This window comes from Microtus ochrogaster, unplaced genomic scaffold (assembly GCF_000317375.1).
Source record: "Microtus ochrogaster isolate Prairie Vole_2 unplaced genomic scaffold, MicOch1.0 UNK5, whole genome shotgun sequence".
Classification (NCBI taxonomy): domain Eukaryota; kingdom Metazoa; phylum Chordata; class Mammalia; order Rodentia; family Cricetidae; genus Microtus; species Microtus ochrogaster.
In genome coordinates, this window is record NW_004949103.1 from 11,703,026 (window position 1) to 11,715,699 (window position 12,674).

Genomic DNA, 12,674 nt, shown 5'->3' on the forward strand with positions numbered 1-12,674 from the left:
AAAAAAAAAAAAAAAAAAAGTACATGTAATTTAAAACTAACTATTTAAACCTTTATAAATTTGTTTGTATTTTTATTTGTGCCCATGTACCGGTAGGAGACTATGCCACATGTATGTAGACACTGACTCAGAAAATGGCATCAGATAGGTCTCTTGGAATTGGAGTTACAAGTTGCGGTGAACTACTTAGCATGGGCTTTGGGAACCAAACGCAGGTGTCTGGAGGAGAAGCAAGCATTCCTAACTACTGAGAAATCTCTGCAGCCTTTCGCTATGTCTGTTAATGTGTCTTCAGGTCGTGGTAAAGGCGTTCACACTGTCGTGCATCTACAGCCAATTCTTTCCATCTAATGAAGTGAACTCAATAGCCTCAAACAAAACTCCCTATATCCCCTAATCATGGTCTTTGGTAACTAATATTCTACCCCTTAAAATAGACCATTTAACTGGTTTCTACCAGTGAGATCTTGCAATACTTGTTCTGTTCTGACTGGTCAGATTCATTCGTCATAATCGCCTTCTGGTTTATCCATTTGTTACACAATGGATATTTTCTTTTTAGTGCAACATCTGAGTCAAGTTCTCTAATTTCTCTTATAATTTGCATATGTAACTACTTCTAGGAATTAAAAAAAAAGAATTCTCAGGTCTCACCTTAAGACTTTGGTGTCTGAACTATTCCCTCAGTTCTTGCTTGGTCTGCTAGCATCCTGTACCAGTTACTTTTCTGTTGCTGTGAGAAAATGCCCTGAGAAAAGGAACTGAAGGAGGAAAGGGGTTTATTTTGGCTTACAGTTCAGAGAAGCAGAATTCGTCATGGTGGGGAAGCATGCAGTAGGAGTAGAGCCTGTCCTGACAGTTGGACCCAGAGAGATCATATTTCTTGTGCTCATAGGAAGCAGAAACACAGTGGAAACAGGAATTAAGCCTATCCCTGGTGGGTGACATACTCCTAAAGAATCATATCCTTCCCAGGCTCACCACCAACTGGGCACCAAGTACTCTCTCAAACGATGGAGGACATGTCTTCCTCAAGTAGCCACAGATGCCCAAGCTTCAGATAGACCTTATTTTGGTCTATAAGGTTTGTGTTAGTAACCTTTAAGTTTAAAGATTAATTGGTGTATAATACCAGTGACTATTTCTGGGTTCCATGTGCTATTTGATGAATTTATAGGTCATATCAACATAAATGGATCTGTTTCCTCCAATATACTTTATGGTGGAGACTAGAGAGTTCTTCAAATCTTTTTGATGTATTCGGTTCATTGTCTTTACCTATCATCCTTTTTTTTTTCTCTTGTACATTAAGACACTTGAAGTTATTTCTCCCATGCATCTACCACTTGTGTCTGAGCAAGCTTTAGCTGATATTTTTTCACCCTTTTCTAATATTTGAGTCAATCTCCCTTAGTCCAGGCTGTCTTTGCTCTCTTTGTAGAAGAGTTACAAATACTTGTAGGAAGAACTTAGAACTTTTATATTCTAAAGGCAGAGTCACTCACCAAATTCCATTTCCTTAAAGAATACTAGTTGAATATTCTAAAGAAGCTGCTGAACATTCTTTGATACTTTATCTGAACAATGTGCAGTTGTTCAGCTAACTCCAAAATCTAGGAAGTTCTGTATCTTGGTAAATCAAAACATGATGTTAGAGTTTCTTCTCACAATCCTTCCAAACTCTTTGAGGAGTATTCTTGCTGCCCTTTCAGTTGGATCTTTCCTTTCAATGCAACATTTGAGCCAAGTTCTCTAGCTTCTCTTATTATATATGTAACTACTTCTAGGAATTAAAAAAAAAAAGAATCCTCAGGTCTCACCTTAAGACTTTAGTGTCTGAACTATTCCCTCAGTTCTTGCTTGGTCTGTTAGCATCCTGTATCAGCTACACTTGAGTTGTTAGATCGGGAAAACAGAAAATGGTGTTGGAGACAAAAGGAATAAGATAGGACTACCTTGTACTAACTTACTAAGCCTTCCCAAGATAGGAAACCTTACACTTCTTTATTTATAAACTGGATGTGAATAGTCAGATATGAATAAATGTAGCTAGCGTGATCATATATTCACTTTTCTGTGTGATGATGGTATGTGCTTATGTTTGTACTGCCACCTACTCTGGCTCGTGATTTTTTTTTCCCCATCTGAGTTTGAAGTGGATTTTTCCTATTATTTTAAATTTGATATTTAATATAAATACCACAAGTCTCTTTTCCCTCCCTCCCTATCTCTCCCATATACCCCTCCTTTCTCTTCTTCAGAATTACAGCCTTTTTCCTCCAGTAATTGCTTTTGCATGCATATATGTATTTCTATATTTGCCATGCTAATGTATGTACTACCAGAATTTGCTCTTCAATGCAAGGTTAAAATTTCAAAATTACCAATGATGGCATGTCATTTTGTGACACTATCAGCACTTACTATTGCTGATTAATATTGACTGATAAAAATAAATGTACTGTGATGTCTGCTTTAGAGATAATTAATTTCTACCTAACATGATATAATAATATCAACCATCTTTACCAAAGTTTTATCTGCGTGCTGTGAAGAGCAAATCTGCCAAGATTTACTGCCAGACAATAACTCCTAAGACACTTGGACAGTTTAGAATTATGTGCACATCGAGTGTGTGAGGGCTGGAGACAGCAGCTAAGCAGACCCAGCATGGAAGAGATTTAAAGTGATCTGACCTGTCTGCTCCTGCGGTTTGTCACTAATTGTCACATATATTTATTTTAATATTTTGGCATGGTTTCCATTTAGCAATGAAATCTGTTAAGAATAATGAGCACAGAAAAGCAAAAGCTTTTAGTGAGAATTTAAATATTTGATTTTTGTTACTTGAGAAAGGTGTTAAAACAATTTAATTTGCATAAAAGTTTCTTTGACATTTATCATCCATCACACAGTCATAGTGGCCATATTAGACACATTAAAAAGCCAAGGACAAAGCAGCATCAGCAGGCACTTCAAAGTTACTATTTATTTAATGAACTGTTTCACAAAATGACAATTTTGCTGCTTATAGGAGGGACAGGTGTACTTATATTGCTTAAGAAGGATGACTCTTTTTACTAACAAACAGTAGATCTTATTTAATTTTTCCCTTTAATTTAAAAGTTATTTGGAATGTAGGAAACACACAGACACACACACACACACACACATGGACACACACACACACATGGACACACACACACACATGGACACAGCTATTGACAGTTTTATTCCACTTAACAGAAGGACGTTTTAAAACAGATGTCTTCCCTTAGAAGAAAATAGGTGCCATTTAATTCTACAAGAAGAAATTCAGTTAAATTCTTTGAATGGCATTGTATCTCTTAATGGAAATAATGGATTCAAAGTAAATTATTTGATTTTCTCTGTCAAAAGGACTGGATTTTTCTTGGATAATATTTCAAATGTAGAAGTTTAATATCGAACAAAATTAGTTTCTTGTGTTGATAATTGAAGTTCTAATTTTGCAGGAAATTAAGTTTGTTAAAATCCAAAGCTCTAAGGGTTAAGAAAATCATGGAATAGAAATAGAATTCTTTGACTATGATACAGGCATTAGGAAATAATTATGAATAAATAAATTATGGTATACTACCAATTGTGTCAAATAGGATATTCTATGAATATTTTATAAGTTGCTAGTCTTTGAATTGAAGGAAAGAATGTAACTATCAAAAGTTAGTAGTAGCTTTTACACAGAATAAAATATTAACATTTTATAATTAAGCTCTTTATTTTAAAAAACAAAAGTTGATAGCAGAGAGATCACAGACGATGCCACCTTCCTTACTTTAAACACAGTAAGCCTAAGGTCAGGAGTTGTAGAGAGCACTCAAGTACCAGCAACCAACTGAACACCTAACCAAGGAAAAGAAAGATCCTAGAAGATAAGAAGTGGCTTGCCATTTTCTCCTTTTAGGGCCTTTCATTCAGGGAGAGTTAATACTTTATCATGGAGTTACTCCATCCCTGAATGCTTCCTTGGCTCAGAAGGAAAAACATAACATGAGCTTTCAAATTACAGTTTGTTAAAGATTGCCTGGGGCTTATTCTGAATGTTACTGAGGGCCATGGCATTGTTTGGCTATCAGGTGTGAGTCTTCTGAATGTAGCAATAGGCTCTACTGTATATAAAAGCAGCAGAATCTACATGCTGGGGCACCTAGGTGATAATAACATAGGTAAGAAAGTTCTGCAGAGAAGTGCAGAACACTGTGATGTTAGGGAGGAGGAAGAGGGAAGGGCTGTGCAAGCCATCCAGGAAAGTGTGGACACAAGGCCTCTGCTCTGGGCTGATAAGGAAGATTTCTCCTGGATTCGTGATAGTCTACAAAACCGAAAGAAGAGGCTTGTTTCAATGTGCAAAGAAAGAAAGAAACACAATTTCAGAGAAAAGAAATAACTCACTGGAAATGGAACCTAAATAGTTATTGAATTATCCTGAAGGATTTTATAGTGAGTGCTACAAATACATAAGAAGGAATAATACAAAGTTAGTTATGCGAAATCAGGCAAATGGTGTAAGATAATATAATCAAAAAATAAACCAAGCAGAAATTAATTCACTAATTAACTTGGAATATTATTTTATTTTAATGAAATATATCAAATTTATTTTAATACTTGAATATATGATTTAAGCATGACTATTGAATAATTACTATAACAATATTTAGTATTAGAGGTGAGAAAAAAGCTATTAATTACCTCAGTATAAATACCTCAGGATAAAGTTATTGGCTCTTGCATTTAGAAATTATGTGTTTAATAGAAAGCTCCAGCTTTACTATTTAAAAGAAAGATTCATTATCTCTATAGTTCTAATTATATCAAATTCTCATTTAGACTTGATTTATCCAGTTCATGCAATCTCAACTATGCCATTAAGTCATCTCCCTCCACTGAATTTGTACATACTTATAAAGTATGGCTCGGTGGCTTATTTAAAATTCTGTAAACTGGGCAGTGTTGGCACACACCTTTAATCCCAGCACTCAGGAGGCAGAGACAGGCAGATCTCTGTGAGTTCGAGGCCAGCCTGGGCTGCAGAGCTATTTCTAGGATAGGTTCTGAAGCTGCAAAGAGACTTTGTCTTGAAAAACCAAAAATCAAAAACTACTAGTACTACTGCTAATAATAATATAAAAACCCCCAAAAATCTGTAAAAGAAATTTCCAAATTTACTTTTCACTTTAAAAATGTTTGGTTACAAACCTACAGGACACCACTACCATATGAGTTACAAATAAAACGGGGAACAAAAGCCATATCCGTGTCATCAGCAACTTAGCTGATGGGACATTTAAAACTTATTGCAGTTCCTGTGAGCACTAGGAAAACTGTTACCGAGGTATCAATAGCAATGGAATGACCTAATTCACAGTAATACTCCTCTTAGCAGCTCATCTGAGAAAATGGCAAAGCTCAAAAGTCCAACAAGACAAAGACTCACAAGGGTGTGATGTCTCAGGGCCTAACAGCACAAGCCTAAGGATCAGTACACCAATACCCAAAACCCACAATGGGAAGAGAAAACTGACTCTTGATAGATGTTCTCTGGTCTACACCCCTGTGCTTTGATGTGTACATGTATGCACACTTATGACATACACACTCACACTCATCTATGCATACACCCGCACACCAAAGTAATAGCAACAACAACAATAAAGCCAAACCAAACCCACTTTGTAAGTGGAGTTCTACACAACCAAGAAAGAGACTTCCTCATAACCTTAGACTGAATTGGAGAAAGTCTTACTGATGTTTGTTGCACCTTTTGGAATATCTTACCTAGCTGTTCATTATGGTTTGTAGCCATTATAGCTGGATAGTTCTATTGGTTTGTCTTTTGTCCTTTGATGGATTGCATCACCCCTTCCTTTACTATAAAAACTGGTTCTCATTTAGTTGCAATAGTTTCTGTATTTCAAGATGGAAATGATTTTGCACACTGGTTGTAAATCAATGCGGCACTATTGGTACTATACGCAAATCTTGTTGGGATGGTGAGCTTTATACATATTTACCACACTTAAAAATTTCTAAAACAGTTTCATAATGTATTTTATTATTCATCTACATGTGTCATTGATTAGATTTTAGAAAAAATATCTAGCCTTAGAATGATATACAAAAGGTTATCATACAGTACCTCAGTTGAAATTTTTCCTATCAATATCCTTATATTATAATTGGATTCTTCCAAATTTGATTGCTCCTTTAAATAAGTAAAATTCCAGTGGAATTCTTTAATCGAATAGATAATGGCTTAAATGCTGTGAAACTTCAGAGTTTTGAAGTTTTGTTGAGTTACAATTACTGAAAAAAATAGTTTTTAAATAAGAAATCATTGACATTTGTCAAAAAATCCAGGTAAAAACTCAACAAATTAAAGAGTGAATGCTCAAAAAAGTAGTGCATAATATATAATCTCAAAATTATCTTCCCATGCATTGAAACATTTTGAGAAAATACATCACTGTAGCTGTTATTGTTACTTCACAAAATTCATTTTTAAAAACAGAATGAAGCCAAGTGAGATTGACAAGGCCTAATCGTGAGCATCTAATTTTGAAACATTAAAAATATAAAAGCAAAAGTGTTTTGATGAGCCTCATTGTGCACATATTTTTAAGACATGTGCATCAAGCAAAGGAAGGGAACTAGTCCCTGTATGAGCACAGCAAACTCCAATTCACATAATTTACCATGGAGAGAGCACAGCTGAGAAAATTGTCCTAAATGAGCGAGTTTTCCAGCTATCTCAGCACCTGTAGAAAATGAATAGAATAGCCTCTGAAGTATAATTATGGACTATATCGGCACACCAAAATTTCAGCGATTTGGCCATATTCTTACTAGTCAAATATTTGCATTTACTTCTTAACAAGTTATTTTATTATTTATGTATGTGAGGAGGGAGGGAGGGAGCGAGGGAGGGAGGGAGAGAGAGAGAGAGAGAGAGAGAGAGAGAGAGAGAGAGAGAGAGAGAGAGAGAGACTATTAACTATTACTATTACCTGGGGTTAAGAGATTTGTCTTATGCCCACTTTAAGTCTAAGTGGCTTGGTGGGCCACTGTTCTACTGACGGAAAGACTAAAACTAAAGGTTCCTCTCTGCAGAGGTCCCAGTTGGAGGGACTTGGAGCAGGAGATGAAGAGAGACTCACAATTAACTTTCTCCTTTGTAGCTCCTCCAGTACCTCAGCGCATAGAATGGTGCTATGCACACTTGCAGGCCTGTGTGTGTGTGTGTGTGTGTGTGTGTGTCTTTCCCTATCAATTTACCTAACCAGGAGAGTCGTGCCATGAGGCCTACTTAACTCCTAGGAGGTCCAGATCCTGTCAAGATGACAACCAGTGTTCCAGTGACTAGTGTGAAACCTTGACAAAAATTCTGTTTCCAAGAGCAAATAAAACTTTATTGACACACACAGCACAAGGATTTGCTGACACACACATTTTTTATTTTTTTATTTTTTTATTTTTTTTGTTACATGGCAGTTAAGCCCTGGAGACAGAGTCTGCACAACACACAAAGTCTTAAACTATATACAGCACTGACCTGTAGACAAAGTATACAGATCCTGGAGGTCTGCATCTGAACCCTTCACTCTCATATTTTGGGGAGATACAAATTACAGTCTATACACTTCAAAGTCTTCATTCAGCACATACTCTCATTCCTAATTCTGAGAGGGAAGCTCTGCAGGGAAGAGGTGACATTACATTCTGGAATACTGACACTGGCACAATTTCCTCAGAATTGGCAAATAGGTCCGGGAACACACAGGCTCCCAATGCTGCAGTGACCAAATGGAAAGCATCCAGGAAGGTTACCCCTCATATCCTGCCTTGTGCCAGCAACATCTTGACAAGGATCTTAAGCTTCATTCAGCACTTTTTCTCCTATCACACGTCCAGCTTCATTTTGATATGAGTTTGGCTACTGTTGAGCAGTGCTGTGATTTCAGCCTCTTAGCACATGGCGTGTGTGTCATACGGAACTGTACTTTAAATTGATTACTCCTCAATCTTTAATTTAGCAGTATGGATGATAGCAGGTTTTCCTTTTTAAAGAAAAACTCTGTAATAAGATTTTTGTGTTGCCAAAATACAAACATGGGTTAAGGAAGGGCTCTTAAATTCCACCCATTACCGTGGTGCTACTGGCAATTTTTGGTTGCTATTGCAAAGGGAGTCAGTTTCTTCAGGGATGCATCCCTGAGAGGGAGCCTATGTTCCAGATGATGGTCCTATCAATGCACATGAAGGTAAAATCAAGTTGACTCAGTGGGTTACAAATAAACACATAAAGTTCAGAAGGGAAAGTATTGAAAACTGTAATTGGAGGCTGAAAGAGAGAGTAATTGGGTAGATTTGTTCAAAGTGTCTTAGCTTTTTCTATGAAATTCTCAATAAATAAAAAAGAAAGCTTGTCCTGAAGGGTTGTGGGGTCTATAGCTTGTCCTCCTATTCTGACATAAGTGTTCTATTTGCTATTTCTTTATCCAAGGACTTATTTTTTAAAAAATATTTTCACAATTTGTGTATCTTTTTTCCCTACACCAATTTAGTTGATTTTTTTTCCCTTTGGGTAAGTACAATTTTGTTATCCACTTAAAGAAATGAAGGATAAGAGATGGGGACAGAATTCTGTGACAGAGCACTTACCTGCAGGCAGGGTGTATTCTAAGTGATCCTCATCACTGTGAAAAAAAAAGCATGAAATTTAAACAGTAAAGATTTTGAGCTGATATTTCTCATGTTTAAACTCTGAAAGGTAAGAGGAAGGCAACTTAAATTTGACTTTCTGATGACTGAGATAAGCATACTATTACTAATTTGGACCCACATGGAAACGTTTGTGTTTTTCCTCACATGTTTGCTGCTGCCGGAAGTTGCACGGTGCATGCTTAGCAAATACAGCATCTATACAGCTCCCTGTGAACGTGCAGATTCAGCGAATGCCACTATTGTAGATGGCTTTCCTTTACCGTGGCAAAAGACTCCAGAGAAAAGTGGTTTGTTTTGCTTTTATCTTCCTCATAGTTTCAGAAATTTCAGTTCAAAGTCACTTGGTGTTTTCTTTTTGGGCCTGCGGTGAGTTAGAGCATTATCTTAAGAAGACTGGGAACTGTGGAACTGCGCATTTCATGGAAGCTGAGAAATATCTGCAGCATGAAGAAAGGGGTGGTGTCTCAATTAATCCTGCAGAGCCTGCCTCTCATGACCTAACTTCCTCCTATTTTACCTCACCCACCTCCGAAAAATTCCTTCATCTCCCAATAGCACCACAGGTTGGTGACCAAGCCTTTAACCTACATTCTCCCAGGGTACATTTAAGACTCAAATCACAAGAATTATAAAGTATCAGATTAGATTAAAAAATTCATACAGAAGAAATTTTCCTCAGGTTGAATCTCAGCCATATTTTCTTTTTTATCATCTGTGGCACTTCCTGGGCAGATAAATCTATGAAGTATACCTTCTTGAAGTATGTTAAAAAGACAGAACAACTTATCAGGTTGACAAGATCCTAAAACTCTTTGACATCAGTTGCTCTCACTATTTTTAGGGAAGTCTATTTGTTGTACCCTGATAGTACTTGACATTACGTGTGAATATATTGTAGAGGGAGCTAGTCTCATGCTGACATAACCTTTAACCAAAAATTCTCTGGAAACAAGAGTTCCACATGAATCTACCTATTGCTGCTTTTTTCAGCCTCAGGAGTAAATGTGTTGACACACACATCCTTGCTTATCCAGCTAACATTTACTGAGCACCAGCCATCAGAGCCTTACATTTAAAGATGAATGAAGACATTTTCAATCCCCTCTAGGTACCCAATGTCTAGTACACAGGCAGGCTGGCAAATCAAATGATAATGGGACAAAACACATGTCATGGCAGATCTACGTACAACGGGTATTCAGAAGCAATGAAAATCTCACAGAAGAGAAAATGGTGATGCTAGAGATGTATAGAATTAAGAGGAAAATAAGAACACATAATTTCACTGCAAAATGAGTGTACAGTAGCTGGTGCTTAAACCTGATATCTATACGTCTTGGTTATAACCCCGGGGTTTCTTTCCTTGTGTGTTGCCTAGCACTCAAATCTACACCGGCCCTCAGATAAGTGTTGTTTAAATGAAATGTGGTAGAACTGGTGCTTCATGACTTTTGAGGCTCCATTTAGAGTCCTTGCTTTTATGATACTTTGCTTTAAAGCCAGGTCATAGGTGAAAACTGATGAATCCTCATATCTTGACAAGCCTGAGTCCTGTGGATTTATTGTATAGCAGGAGCCATTCAACTGAAGAAAACCTGAGACTCATGTGTTGAGGCAATGAAGAAGGAAGAAGAGATCTTGGAAGCATGTCTTCCTGCAGTGGCTACCTTAGCTGGGAATCTGAATCCCAACCTTACCCAAGTTACTGACATCCAAAAGTGTAAGCAAAATAAACGATCATGCTAAGCCTGTCAAATTTTGGAGTATTTTGTTACAGAGCTATGAACATCCAGAACAGTCTATGGGTGCAAAGTGCAAATGTATGCAACCGTTCCTTCCAACCGAAGAGCAACAAGAAGGGAAATGTTGTAATAGGAAAGAAGAAAATAATTCTAAGGCAAATATGTGTTAGACTGTTTTCAACTACAAGCACATTAATTCACTAGAAATTTTCCTCCTTGGAATTATCTTCCTTACGTTTCTGACTAAGATCTCAGTTGAACGTTAATTTAAAGTGGACTTCTCTGTCTAGTTCCCATCCCACATGAAGTCCAGCTAGAACACCGAACCCTGACTTTGATACTGTTTCCTCTCCAGCATGTGTCAGCATGCATACTTATATGATTATTCATTTATTTTCATTTTCTTTCCCATGAATGCAGAAGAACATTTGCCTTTCTCCACTTTCGAAAGTTCTTACTTGTGTTTCTTTTGCTTTCACTCTTATTCCATGACTTCTGAGTGGCTGGCCCCTAGCATCCTTCTTTCCTTGTTCTCTTGCACCTCCTCCCCTCCTCCCAGATTTCTCCTTCTATTTATTCTCTCTGCCTGCCAGCCCCACCTATCCTTTCTCCATCTTTGCTATTAGCCACTCAGCTCTTTATTAGACCATCAGGTGTTCTAGACAGACAAAGAATCACAGCTTCACACAGTTAACCAAATGCAATGCAACTTTGCATCATTAAAAAATTGTTCCACAACATAAACAAATGTAACACATCATAAAATAATATTCTACAATACAGAATAGTGATTATTTTACATGTAAACATAAAACTTCTAGATTCTGAAATAATGTTTTTACTTATTGCCCCAAGAGTCCTTGCTAGAGAGAAATAATTGATCACAACTGATCTTTGGACATCAATTTACATGTCTACCACTCAGAATAATAAACATGTAACACTATATTAGAAAGCAATTCCATAGATCAATATTATGTATTAAAGGGACTTCCAAGCAGAGAAAAGAACCTGGGAAGAAAAAGAGGTGAAGATTTCCCAGTGAGATGCTCAGGATGTTGGACATAAGGTACAGAGCAAAGATAAAGAAACACATGGCAGAATGTAGATTAATATAGATGGGTTAATTTAATTTTAAGTGCTAGTTGGGAACAAGGTCAAGCTTTCATACTTAGTAAGACGGAGCTGGCCATCCAAAGAAAGAATTACTACAGACAATTGCTAGAAACAGGATTACATATGAAAATGTAACTTGTGGTTATAAAAATAGTTATGTGAAGTGACTTGAATCTCTCTGCATAGAGTTTATGATGAGTCTGGGCTAGACTTTACTGTCATATGGGTTAGCTTGTGGAATCTGTATGTGGTGGGTAGTATGTTTAGAGACATTGCCTGGATAACATGTTGAGAGATTGTGGAGCAGAAATTTCAATCTTGGTTGTCTCTCCAGAGAGTATCTTCTAACTACAAATGTCATTCTTCATATTGACAATAGAGGAAGGTGATGTATATGGGACAGGGCAACCATGTTGAAGAAGTTGCTCTGAACTATGACTTGAATGGATTAACAGAGCTTTGGAATCTACGCTGCTCAATATTTCTCCTCCAAGAATATCTGCAGTATTTCCTTCTGAATGAAAGCTTCTATTTTTTTTTCTTGCAAAGATTCATGCTTTAGTAAACCTAACCTGAAGGGGATTCTTCTACCCACTTCAGCCCTGCACTTTCTCTATAATGTCAGAGAGCTTGTTCTCCATCTGAACATCAAGCATTTATACCAGGGTGTGCCTGTGGTTTTGCTTGCTTTACTAGGGAAGGGGTACTTCCCTGATGCAGCAGACAGCTAGTCTATAGGGCCATGATTTTAGTTGTCTTTTTTCTTGCTCATGATGGTTGCAGAGCTAGGCTAAAGCATATGCAACTGTTCTCTGCTACATGCAGGCCACAGATTGCTCGTTTTGTATAAACACCTGTGTAGTGGTTGATTTTGTGGTCTAACCATTGATAGGGACATACAATTTGTCACTTTTCTTCTGCTTGACTGAATTATCTGAGTTATTACATCTCATTTTGGCCCTTGGACTAGAATTGTCTATCATTAAGTCTCTTGGTCGATAAAGCTTCAGAATTGAACCAAATCATTACACCCTTTGTGGTTTCAGTTTTCTC